Source organism: Theropithecus gelada, chromosome 20, assembly GCF_003255815.1.
Source record: "Theropithecus gelada isolate Dixy chromosome 20, Tgel_1.0, whole genome shotgun sequence".
Taxonomy (NCBI): Eukaryota; Metazoa; Chordata; class Mammalia; order Primates; family Cercopithecidae; genus Theropithecus; species Theropithecus gelada.
In genome coordinates this window covers 76,514,382-76,526,726 of record NC_037688.1, presented here as the reverse complement: position 1 = coordinate 76,526,726, position 12,345 = coordinate 76,514,382, and the positions used below count along the sequence as shown (strand labels likewise).

The 12,345-nt window shown below is 40.8% G+C and overlaps 1 protein-coding gene across 3 annotated transcripts in view; it reads left to right on the top strand.

Moving 5' to 3' along the window:
- The window catches only part of RBFOX1 (RNA binding fox-1 homolog 1), a 1,702,422-nt gene that overhangs the window by 80,880 nt on the left and 1,609,197 nt on the right, over nt 1–12,345 (top strand). The window lies entirely within an intron of this gene.

Below are 12,345 nucleotides of genomic sequence, written 5' to 3'. Positions count from 1 at the left end.
TATTTTGGAACTTGATAGAGGTAGTGGCTGTACAACAAGCTGTCACTGAAGTATTCACTTTAGCATAGTAAATTATGTGACTCTCGCTTCACAAACAGTCACAAACAAAATTCGTGACTCTCCTTGATTTTGAGAGGAGACTGTATACAGGAAAATGCTCTGTGACGTTTACAAAACAAAACAAATAAAACAAACCCTAACCCAACTCTGGGCATCCTTCCCTTTTCTCAAAGACCTCACCCTAATTTTAGAGAACATGAATAACAAATATTTTACTTCCATATTAAAGGAGTTCTCTTCTCTGTACATCATTTATCATCACAGCAAACAATAAAATGGGTATGAATCATCATCTATACAAGAAGGTGGTGTAACTTAGCCTCATTCTGAATCTAGGAGCCATCTCTAGGTAAAACAAGATGTGTGGAAATATGACTTAGGAATGTTGAGCACATATTTTTCTTTTTTAAAAATAGCAGACTTGAATGTTGGGGATGCTCTAAAGTAATCAACTTCAGCTTCATTGGAATGTGATGCAGGCTTATTGCTTTATTCTAATGTGATGTTTTGGTAGACCTGAGCTTCCTCCACGTACAACACATACACCTTGCACTTAATATACTTTGATTCAGGGTGTATTCAAAGTTCAAGATAATCAGTTTGGATTCTTTTTATTCAAACATCATAACGAATATTTATTGAGTTACTATAGTAGGGTCCATACTTTCCATACATTGATCTATCTTAGCATGACAGCAACACCTTAATGGAGAGACTATTATTGTGTCCATGTTTTAAAAGAAGAATACCAGTTCAGCCATCTTAATTAACTTGCCCAGGTTAACAATGTTAGTCAAAATAGCGAAGTTGGGATTTGAACCCTGGGTGGCCTGAACACCAAAGCCTGTACTGTTACCATCACCCTCTTATAAGAATGTTCCTTAAGTGTTCTTACATGTAAGAAGAGTCTGAGATGAAGAGTTCCAGAGGCATAACTGTGTGGCCAATCCTCCCTATAGGCACAAAGGGATTTCTTTTCGTCTCAAAATTGTCAGCCTCCTATTCTAAAGGTACAGGTTCCTCCTACAGAGTTTTAGGGTCAGATGTCAGTTTTACCCCAAGTCCACCACTTGCTAGCAGTTTGACCTTTGCCAAGCTTCAAAAACCATCTGTGTCCATTTTCTTCCTCCATAAAATGGGCATAATACTGATTTCCTAGAAAGGCTGTAACAAGCATTCAAAGAAATGGTATTTATGAGAACATCTAAAGGCTGGAGTCTCCGGATCCACTCTCCTACTTTCCCCTTCTTTGTCCTCAAAACAGCAGGCACCTTCAGTGGGTGTAGGCCTCTGGATCTCCATCCTTTCTCCACCGAGTAATCACATGCAGATAATTGTAAAAAACACAGAGCATTTTCTTGTACATAGTGTCCTCATCCTGAACTACGTTGTTAGCATCCACGTGTAACTTTATTTTTCTCACAAGGCAGCCTGGAAACAACGAATTTATTGGGGCGTGATGGTTTTTGTATCTTCTGCTTTTTAAATTATTATTTTATTGTTTTTACTTTTTTTTGAGACAGAGTTTTGCTCTTGTTGCCCAGGCTGGAGTACAATGACATGATCTCGGCTCACTGCAGTCTCCGCCTCCCAGGTTCAAGTGATTCTCCTGACTCACCCTCCTGAGTAGCTGGGATTAGGGGCACTGGCCCCCACGTCCGGCTGGGCTCACACCTGTAATCCCAGCACTTTGGGAGGCTGAGGCGGGTGGATCACCTGAGGTCAGGAATTTGAGACCAGCCTGGCCAACATGGTGAAACCCCATCTGTACTAAAAATATAAATTATTATTATTATTATTTTTGAGGCGCAGTCTCGCTCTGTCGCCCAGGCTGGAGTGCAGTGGCCAGATCTCAGCTCACTGCAAGCTCCGCCTCCCGGGTTCCCGCCATTCTCCTGCCTCAGCCTTCCGAGTAGCTGAGACTACAGGCGCCCGCCACCTCGCCCGGCTAATTTTTTGTATTTTTAGTAGAGACGGGGTTTCACCGTGGTCTCGATCTCCTGACCTTGTGATCCACCCGCCTCGGCCTGCCAAAGTGCTGGGATTACAGGCGTGAGCCACCGCGCCCGGCCAAAATATAAATTGTTTTTATTGTCCTGGAACACTCCTACCCCTGCCCAAATCCTGCACATATCCACAGCTGCCCTTGCCCTCATCTGCTGGGGCAGCTGCAGTGGGAATCTGTGGGGCCAGATTGTCCATTCCTGGGAGGTGAATTTTCAGCCAGCCCGGGAGTAAGTGCACCACAGCAGGCCTGGCTCTCGGAGGCCTAGGGCGGGAGATCATTGTTTTGGCTTGATCACATTTCTTGAGAGCTTCACATTCTAATAATTAAAACCCAAAATGCTGTGACTGTTGCACTGGCTGCATTTTGTTTCCTATGTGTGTAGCAGAATTGTCTGATTTCCTTCCTTATAATTCAAGTATTCTGAACATCAGTATGAATTTCGGCCTGAAGGAATTTATTAGGGTAATCTTCCCTCTTTCAGCCAAAAAAAAAAAAAAAAAAAAAAAAAAGAAATGCACCCAGAAATGCATTTAGTGGAAACCTCTAGAGACAAGTAATACTCTTTTTTTTTTTTTTTGAGGCAGAGTCTTGCTCTGTCACCCAGGCTGGAGTGCAATGGCTGGATCTCAGCTCACTGCAAGCTCCGCCTCCCGGATTTACGCCATTCTCCTGCCTCAGCCTCCCGAGTAGCTGGGACTACAGGCGCCCGCCACCTCGCCCGGCTAGTGTTTTGTATTTTTTTAGTAGAGATGGGGTTTCACTGTGTTAGCCAGGATGGTCTCGATCTCCTGACCTTGTGATCCGCCCGTGTCAGCCTCCCAAAGTGCTGGGATTACAGGCTCGAGCCACCGCACCCGGCCGAGACAAGTGATATTCTTTCTTCCTTTCTCCTTTCTTCCCTCTCTCTGTCTTTCCTTCTTAGAAAGAATGTTGCAACATCATTAGGTCTGTAGTAAGGGTTTGTTAATTTTTCTAAGAAATTATCTTTATCACTATGTAAACTCAGTTTTTATTTCATATGATCAGATTTAAGTTGGTGCTTCAGCCTCTGTAAGTCTTACAAGGGTATCATTTGCAACATAAATCATCGAATTGCATGTCAACTGCTGAGGACATCTTTCTCTGTACAGGAAAAGTTTCCTTTCAGGCAGGTGGATCTGGATATTACTTTCAGGATAATCCTCTCTCTCTCACCATCCTCCTACCCCTTCCATCAGCTCACACCACATCTTCCCTCTCCCTCTCTCTTTCTCTACCTCTCATTTTAATGTAAAACATTGACTTTCAGATAAGATTGTTCCCTTGTGAATTTTATAGAACGGTTATTGAATCATTTTCACCTTGATTTCCAAGTGTGTTACCTTTACCTTGACTTGGTGAATCACAGCTGTTAAACTATATCTCGTGATTTTCATTTTAGGGTAGACCCTGGTTTTTATTAGAGAATATGTTCATCTTTTCTAAGCCTGTGTCCTGCCTTGTAGGACGGGGTTGGGGTTGGAAGTGACTTTGGGTCATTTGGGGATTTTTTTTAGAAGAAACTGATGGAGTCTGGGAATTTCTCTGTAGGTTTCTTAGAATGCTCACGGCCATTCTGATGCTTTCCCTTGGTTCAGTCTTGCAAGACTTACATAACTGTGAGCAACCACAGTGTGTTCCCCTCTTTTGGACAATGAAGGGATTTAAAATAGAGATCGAAGTTGGATGCTGGTTGCTGATTTAGGAGATGAATGATACCACTGTGTGTCAGGTATGTGAGAACATGCAATATTTGCTCAGTGGGTAGTGGGATAAGCCAGTTCCATCCAAGTCATTCAGCCTAAGAATGAAGAGGAGGCTTGAGGTCTGAACCCTGTGGGTTTAATTCTGTCTCTGACAGTTACCAGTTTTGTGACCTTGAGCAGTTACTTTTACTCTGCAGTACTCGTATGACAAAAGATGGGAGAAGTGATAATGGTATTCCCTTCATAAGTATTTTTGTGAAAGTTAAATGAGATGACATATGTAAGAGATCTAACTTATGTCTGATGTATCATGATCACACAATAATAATATTATAACTTATTAAGTTGATTATTACTGTTGTTGTCAGTCAGGCTAGGTTGATGCTGTAACAAACATCCCCCAACTTTTCAGGTACTTAACAACATCAAAGTTGATGCCTTGTTCATACAAAGCCATAAACAAGTTTTCTAGATCAAGTGATAACAAGTAGATTGAGGCTCCTTCCATCTTCTGACTCTGCTGTTTCCTGGATTCAGTCACCCTGGAATCATCCAGCCAACAGACAGAAGCAAGAGCCAGTGAGCTAAGGATCTGGGGGTGGGAAATGTGGAGGTCAGGTCTGGAGCAGACATGCCCCACTTCCGCCTGCATGCCATTGGCCAGAACAAGTCATGTGACCTCCATTTCACCCCATGGGAGTGTGGGAAAGAGTCTCACTGGGACCCCAGAAAGAAGAAACAGGATTGGTGAGGTCCAGCTGCTGTAGGGTTACTTTTTGGTAACTGAACTTCCCCTTTTTTGCTCTGTTCCAACTTGGAAGAAACTTTTCTTTTGACTTTGGGCTATTACTTCTCCCTACCCATTGGGGCTCAGCCTCTGTGGTCTCAGCTCATTGTCCTCTTCCTCTGTTACAAGTTCTTGCCTTGACCCTACAGAATTTCAACACTCTGGTCCTCAGCCTAGCAGGATTGTCCACTCTATCCTGACTAGCAACAGTCACTGCCTTCTAATTAGGGACATCATAGGTTTCCCCCAGTTGAAAAAAAAACCACACACATACACGCCTAATATTATATTTAATTGACAGATAACAATGGTATGTATTTCTAGGGTACAATGTGATCTTTTGCTATCTGTATGCAATGGGGAGTGATTAATGGTTCCATTTAAAACCCGCTTCTTAAGTATAAGGAGAATATACTTCATCAATACTCTTTCTATTGCAATATTAAGGGAAACCTTCAGAACTTAAAGTATAAATACCTGCTTCCAAGAGTCAAGTGACACTATCTTGGAAATAAGGTAATATTCAAAGTAGGTTTTTAAAATGGTTTTATAGAGGTATAATTTATATAACATAAAATCCACCTTTTTCAATTTTACAATTCAATTATCTTTAGAAAATTTACAATCTAATTTTAGAACACTGACATCTCCTGAAAGAGAGCCTGCCTCCAAGCCCATCTGCAGTCAATCTCTGTTCTCACCCTAAGGCCCAGGCAACCACTAATCTATTGTGTTTCTAGCAGCATAATTCAAAATAGCCCAGAAGTGTAAGCAGTCGAAATGTCCATCAACTGGTGAATCAACAAAACTTGCTGTATTCATACACTATAATACAATTCAGCCAAAACAAACAAAGAGATAAAACAAAAACACAGAATACAAATACAAGCTACACCACATAGATGGACCTCAGACAACATTATGCACATATTATGCAAAGTGAAGGAAGTCAGATACAAAAGACCATTTATTATGAGATTCCTGTTTATGAAATGTCCAGAAAAGGCAGACCTAATGTTGATTTTGATTGGAATTTTCCATTAGGCAAATACGTAGAACTTTCTGTTCTAGGAGCCTGAACTACTCATATGGCTTGGGCCTTTGGGGCTAATTCTCTTTAATGTAAGAATGGCTAATTTGTCACTTCCTAGATTTGCTTTGTTATTTTGTCTACCGAGGGAAGAAAATCAGAAGCCAGGAAGGAGATGGTGGCTTTGCCGGAGCCATATTGAAAAGGAAACCATCTTACAGCTCATCATTCCTCTCCCGCCTATATCTTGTTTGATTTCTCAAAGCCCGCGTGGGACCACCCTCCATTTTTAAGTTACTATGCTGGAGAATATGTACAGTGTCTACTGGGACCTGGTGGCAGGCAGGAATGTTTAAGCTGATCATTTGTTTTAAACATAATCCATTTGTAACGCATGATTCATCTATTGCTAGAAGGTACTTGGCATCCTTTGCAAATACCGTGACTCAAACTGTGACAATGTTTATTGCTCAGAAGGTAAAAAAAAAATCAGAGTTTTGTTCATCAGAATTATCACAAATTCCACATTTTTGGAATGGAAGATAATGACATCTTAGCCTATTGAAGACTGGCATTCTAGAAGGAGGCATGCTGATGCAGGCAAAACCATAACAGTCCCCAAAATTAACCTGTTTTAGAAATGAGCGTCCAAATGTCTCCGAAACTTCTATGGTTATTTTCATGGATTCTACCTTTTATTTTATTTTTTGTTTTTCTGTTTATAAAATATTATATACTAATTGAGAAAAACTTGGAAAATAGAAATATGTGTATATAAATGAATTCCCTTGTCATTCCTGCGTCTAGAATACTTAATATCATCATTCTGGTGGGTTTACCTTTTATTTATTTTTTCCTATATGTGCATGAGAACTCAGGGGCTTAATTGGGCTCAAATTGTATATGTTACTATACCCTGCTATTGTTGCTTGACATTTAATTATGGACATTTTCCTCCATGTCATTAAATATTCTTCAAAAAGATAAACTTAATGGTCATAGTAACCCAACATTTTTGGATACAGCATCCCACTTGCCACTCCCTAGCTGTTTACACTAATATTATTTTAGTCTTTTTTTTTTCCATCATTGTTAAAAGCTGAAATGAAAATTTGCAAGTAGAGATGGTTGAGCACTTCTTTATTTCCCTTCAATGGCTCTTAAAAGTAAAATAACTGGCTCCAGGTATAGACAATATAAAGGACTGAAATTGTCACTACTGACTTCTTTATTAAGAATCAGGTAGTTTCAGCCGGGCCCAGTGGTTCACGCCTGCAATCCCAGCACTTTGGGAGGCCTAGATGGGCCGGATCAGGCATTCCAGACCAGCCTGGCAAATGTGGCAAAACCCCATCTCTACTAAAAATGCAAAAACAAGTTAGCCAGCCTTGATGGCGGGTGCCCGTAATCCCAGCTACTCCACCAGGGAGGCTGAGGCAGGAGAATCGCTTGAACCCAGGAGGGGGAGGTTGTAGTGAGCCAAGATGGTGCCATGGTACTCCAGCGTGGGCAAAAAGAGTGAGTCTCTATCTCAAAAAAAAAAAAAAAAAAAAAAAAAAAGGTCAGGGAGTTCCATGCTCTTATAAATAAAGAATAAGTAAGTACTGCCTTAGCACATAAAAATGGGTTGACCTTCAATGAGGCGGTCATGGACTTTTGTTCAGAAAGACGTTAGGAAAGTCTTTTCATTGCCAAGGGGTATGGTCCATCTCTTATGGAAGTATGCATATCATAAGGAATTAAAATGCCCCTCTTTCTTTTCTTTTTTTTTTTTTTTTTTTTTGATGGGATCTCGCTCTGTCGCCCAGGCTGGAGTGCAGTGGCCTGATCTTGGCTCACTGCAAGCTCCACCTCCCAGGTTCACGCTATCCTCCTGCCTCAGGCTCCCAAGTAGCTGGGACCACAGGCGCCCACCACCATGCCCGGCTAATTGTTTTTGGTATTTGTAGTAGAGACGGGGTTTCACTTTGTTAGCCAGGATGGTCTCGATCTCCTGACCTCATGATCCACCCGCCTCTGCCTCTCAAAGGGTTGGGATTACAGGCATGAGCCACCATGCCCGACAGCCCCTCCTGCTTTTAAAACATTCCTGCAATCACTCTGAAGAGTGCCGTTTAGAACATTTGAGTGAAGTAAATATAATCAGCATGCCCAGAGAAGAGCTGATTTACCTGCCTCCTCTCCTGTTGCTGCTAAGATGAACACAGTCCTTGGAAAGTGGTGGTTGTGCCTTTGCTGTTTTGGTTTTTTATCCATGGGCCTTGCCATTGGTTTCTTCTGGGTCCCCATCTGTGGCCTCTTTGCTTATCGTGGCCTGGTGACCTCCTAGTACCTGATGATATCTATAGTGGGTCTGCTAGGGAAGGCTTGGAGTCTCCCTTGTCACTACCCATGAAATGACCCTCCAGGCAAGTCACTTTCCTAACACAGCATTAATAGGTGTTGCCTCTTTGAGATAAGCTCTTTCTTACCCACATGCTCAGGGCACATATCTTTGTGTTTTTGTTTAGTAAGACACACTCCTCTGAAGCTAAACTTAATCTGCAGAGATGTCAGATGATAAATTTGTCCCCTAGTATAGTGTCATAATATATGCTTTACATATTAATTAAAATGAAGTGAGGTATTGCTTTTCAGACAATATTAGTTCAGGCTGCTTTCAGTACAGGATTAATAGACATATGGAAGCATGGATGGATGGATAAATACATGAATTGGTGAATGAATTGGTGGATGGATGAAAGGATGACTAGATGCATGGGTGGATAGATGGGTGGATGGATGGGTGGGTGGATGGATGGACGGGTGGGTGAAGAGCACTTACTAGATCTTACTATCTATGCCTTACTTTGAGCACTGAGAAGGAAATAATTAGTAGTTGATTCTATTAATTTATGCTGCCACCAGTTCCCTGGAAATTGAACTTCAGAGTTTTAGCCATGCTTCCTCCAAAAAATCATTGCCTTTCTTGCCTTATCAATTAAGATTAGGCTTGAAAAAAATCCCACCTGTGGTGTCACACACAGCTACCTTTTGCTGTTAACTCTGATGAAAGTATTAGGCTCACTATTAATACCAATACTTAATGGATCGTAAGAATCAGATATCAAATGAAGAGACCAACACACATGTATTACTTCTTAAAAAAAAAACTTTAATGACTAGGAATGTATTGTAATATGGGTGATCCCTGAATTTAATGCAATATACGTGTCTCTGTTCTTTTTTAGACCCAAGCTTTTTCTCCTTGAGATAAAGAATGACGCTCGGGGTAGTGTATCAGAGCAGTTACAGGAGAGGGCCCTGGAATCAGCTTTCTGAGTTCTGGCAGCTCTGTCATTGGGCACTCATGTGACAATGGATCATTGTTTCCTATTCTGTGAAACACAGATACTAACACTTGTGAGGTGGTTGCAATATGAGGGTGGAAGAATGCAATACAACGATGGGTTTAACCAAGTGCCTGTCGCACAGCAAATGCTGCTACAGGGTAGGTGGTGCTGTGCTATTATGTGGCATTATCATCATTTCCATTATTATTAAATAGTAGAAATTGGGATGGATTGGGAAGCAGGCACTCAGAAAATATGGCGAGTTTGTAAATGTTCTTTGGGGCAATAAATTGTCACACAGTTGGTGGCTTGGCACGACATGTATTCTTTCACCGTTCTAGATGACAGAACTCTGAAGTCACATAGAGGTGCTGGTGGGGCCTTGCTCCTTCTCAAGGTCCTGGGGGAATGTCTGCTCCTTCCTCTTCTAGCTTCTGGTGGGTGCTGCCCTTGACTAGCTTGGGACCACATCCCTGGCTCCTTCCAATCTATGTCCCTATCTTCACATTACCTTTTCCTCTTCTGTACATGTCGGATCTCCCTCTGCTCTCTCTTATAGGGACACTTGTGATTGTATTAATATTTTGGACCCACCTAGATAATCCAGAATAATCACCCCATCTGAAGATCCTTGATTGAATCTCATCTGTAAAGACCCTTTTCTCTCACAAGTTAACATATACCGAGTACAGAGATTAGGCCCTGATACCTTTGGGTAGTGATTATTCAGCTTAATACAGTGAGTTAGAAATACAACTTGATTCTCCATTGTACAAGAATGGGGGTTTAGTCTTAATGGTTTTATCATGCCATGGACATAACCACTATCAGTATCAGTGGGGGCATTTTCTGAATTGTGCCTTTGGTTTTCTGCGAGCTCATTGCCCCCTTTCCCCTTTAATATATTAGTAAAGCTTATGTTACACACACACAAAAATGCCTGCAGCAAAAAGGATTTCTTGATCATCTTTGGATCAATATGTAATATTTATGTTATATTGAATCTTCATACCATATTTCAGGTTTAACTTCTCTGTCAATTTTGAAATGATCTGTGGTAAATTCCATATTGGAAAGACGTGGGTCTCCTCTACTGACTTATTTTCTTCTTCTTGTTCCCTGAAAAGCCTTTCTTATCACCCCAGGAATTGCAGAAAGATGTTTTTTCACTCATGAGGCATAATATAGTTAGTCGATGATATATTTGTTATAAAAAACTCTATTTCCAGTGTAGTCCAAACTTAAATTTCCCTAGTGTTCATTTGCTTTCTCTATTTTCGAGTGCACTTAAAAATACATTTGCAGTCACGATTGCCTGGGTAAGTTATAAATCCTAGATATTAGAATTTTTATGCTTTAGAAATAATAAATGAGGGCTTACCAATTAAAGATAAAAAATTACTTGACTGGGGATAGTAGAATATTTTATCAGTATTATTAAAATTTAAGGGCAGCTGAAATGCCACAGGAATCTTTGTATAACATTTCAGTTTAAAAAGTTGGCTTAAGGATAAGTTACATTCTTTTCTTCAATTTTACATCAAATAGGATATTATATAAATTTTTTAAAAAAGAGCAGAAATCTTGTTGAACTGAATCAAATACAGAGCTTTTCTCCAGTTGTAGCCCTGTGGTTTTACCTTTTATGGTTGGAAATCACTTTTTTATGTATTTTGGGTATCTAATAATTACCATTATCAGTCACTTTATCAAGATAATGTTAATACCACACATGGAATAAATAACCTCATGTGATTTATTATAAAACCAAGGATTTAAAAAATTAATATGTTTAATCTATCAGCACATCTACTGTCTATGGATAAGGGTATATTTTGTGGACGATCACAATAGGTTTTTCACTCTAATTTTTGGTTTTCTGTATTTTCTTCATTTTTTTTTTTTTTTTTTTGGTTCATTATTCTGTCAGCTCTCTGGTGCCCTGGCTTTTTCTCTGTAGGTCATTGTGACTTCTTTGCAGCATCATCAGAATTCTCTATAGCTTCATAAATAACCTCTCTGGAAATTGATGATTGCTAGAGAATAGCACAGAATTCTAGGTAGGCACTGAAAAAATTATAAAATAAAATAAAAGATTGCCTTTTCAGAAGATGATCCTATTAGGAGAAGCAGAATTCTGTATCCTGCACAAACACAATTGACACCTAAGTAGTGTGCATTTTTAAGCAGTCATTTGTGAAATGATGTGGACTTAATGGCAGATTAGAACAACTACCCGCTGGGCTGTTTCAAAAAACAAAACCCACCAATTAAGATGGATCCATGAGAATGTGAAATCAATCCGCCATAACACTGAGCATTTTCTGTGTGAAGGACACTCCACGAGTGGCATGAAATAGGAGTGGAGGGGTTGGATATCATGTCAGTCCTCGAGAACTGTGTAATCTGGAGCAGTGGTTCTCAATGGGGGGCAGTTTTGCCCCCGCCTCCTCCCCCGCCAAGAGGACACTAGGCCATGCCTTGAGACCTGTTTCATTGTTGCGACCAGGGAGGCAGTGCTGCTGGCATTAGTGGGTAGAGGCCAGACATGCTGCTTATAATCCTCCAATGCACAGCACCAGCCCCCACCACGAAGAATTGCCTGGCCCAAAATGTCAATAGTGTTGAGACTGCAAAATGCTAGTGTGGAGTAAGGGAAAAGCATGTGCAGAAAATGGTATTTCAAGGAAGTCATGATAGGTACCAGCATATTTATGAGGGTTCAGCAGAAGGAAGAGATTCTTGTGGGTTATACAGGCATGGAATGGGGAGGTCAGATCTCATGCTAGACTTAGGAAGTGTGATTTGCCTTGAAGGATGGGCGAGAGAGAGAGAGAGAGAGAGAGAGCGTGAGGGCATTTCACAAAGAAAAATGGCAATACGAGAATGATATTCATAATTCTTAATGGAAAGTACGCCACATACACTGACTTGCTGGAACAGATGTCTTATCAGTCAGAACAGAAATGCAACGTCGCCCCATTGTTGGATATACAGGTCTCATATCGGCCTTGGGACAACATTCTTTCTTAAGACTCAATCAGTTGTCTTGTTAGAAATAGTTTTGTGGTAAGCTGGAATGGGCTTATTTTCTTGAAGCCCTTGAATAAGAAAGTTGGACTTTACCTGATACACAGGGTGGGCTGTGAAACCACCAAAACCTTTTGAGTTAAGGAGTTTCTAAGAAAGTTTGTCATCCTACTTTCACCCACTTTGTCAGTGAATTTCTTAAAAGGATATTAAGTGTGTGATGGAGTTTTCTTATAGGCACGTCCCATTGGAGTTATAGAGCAAAACCCCAGGACTGTGGTTTTTGACAGAAGTCTCATCAAAATAAACTGGGTATTTCTAATGTGAGTCCTTGGTGGTGGCAGGGCAGGAGAAAACTGTGACGATGAAGGCAG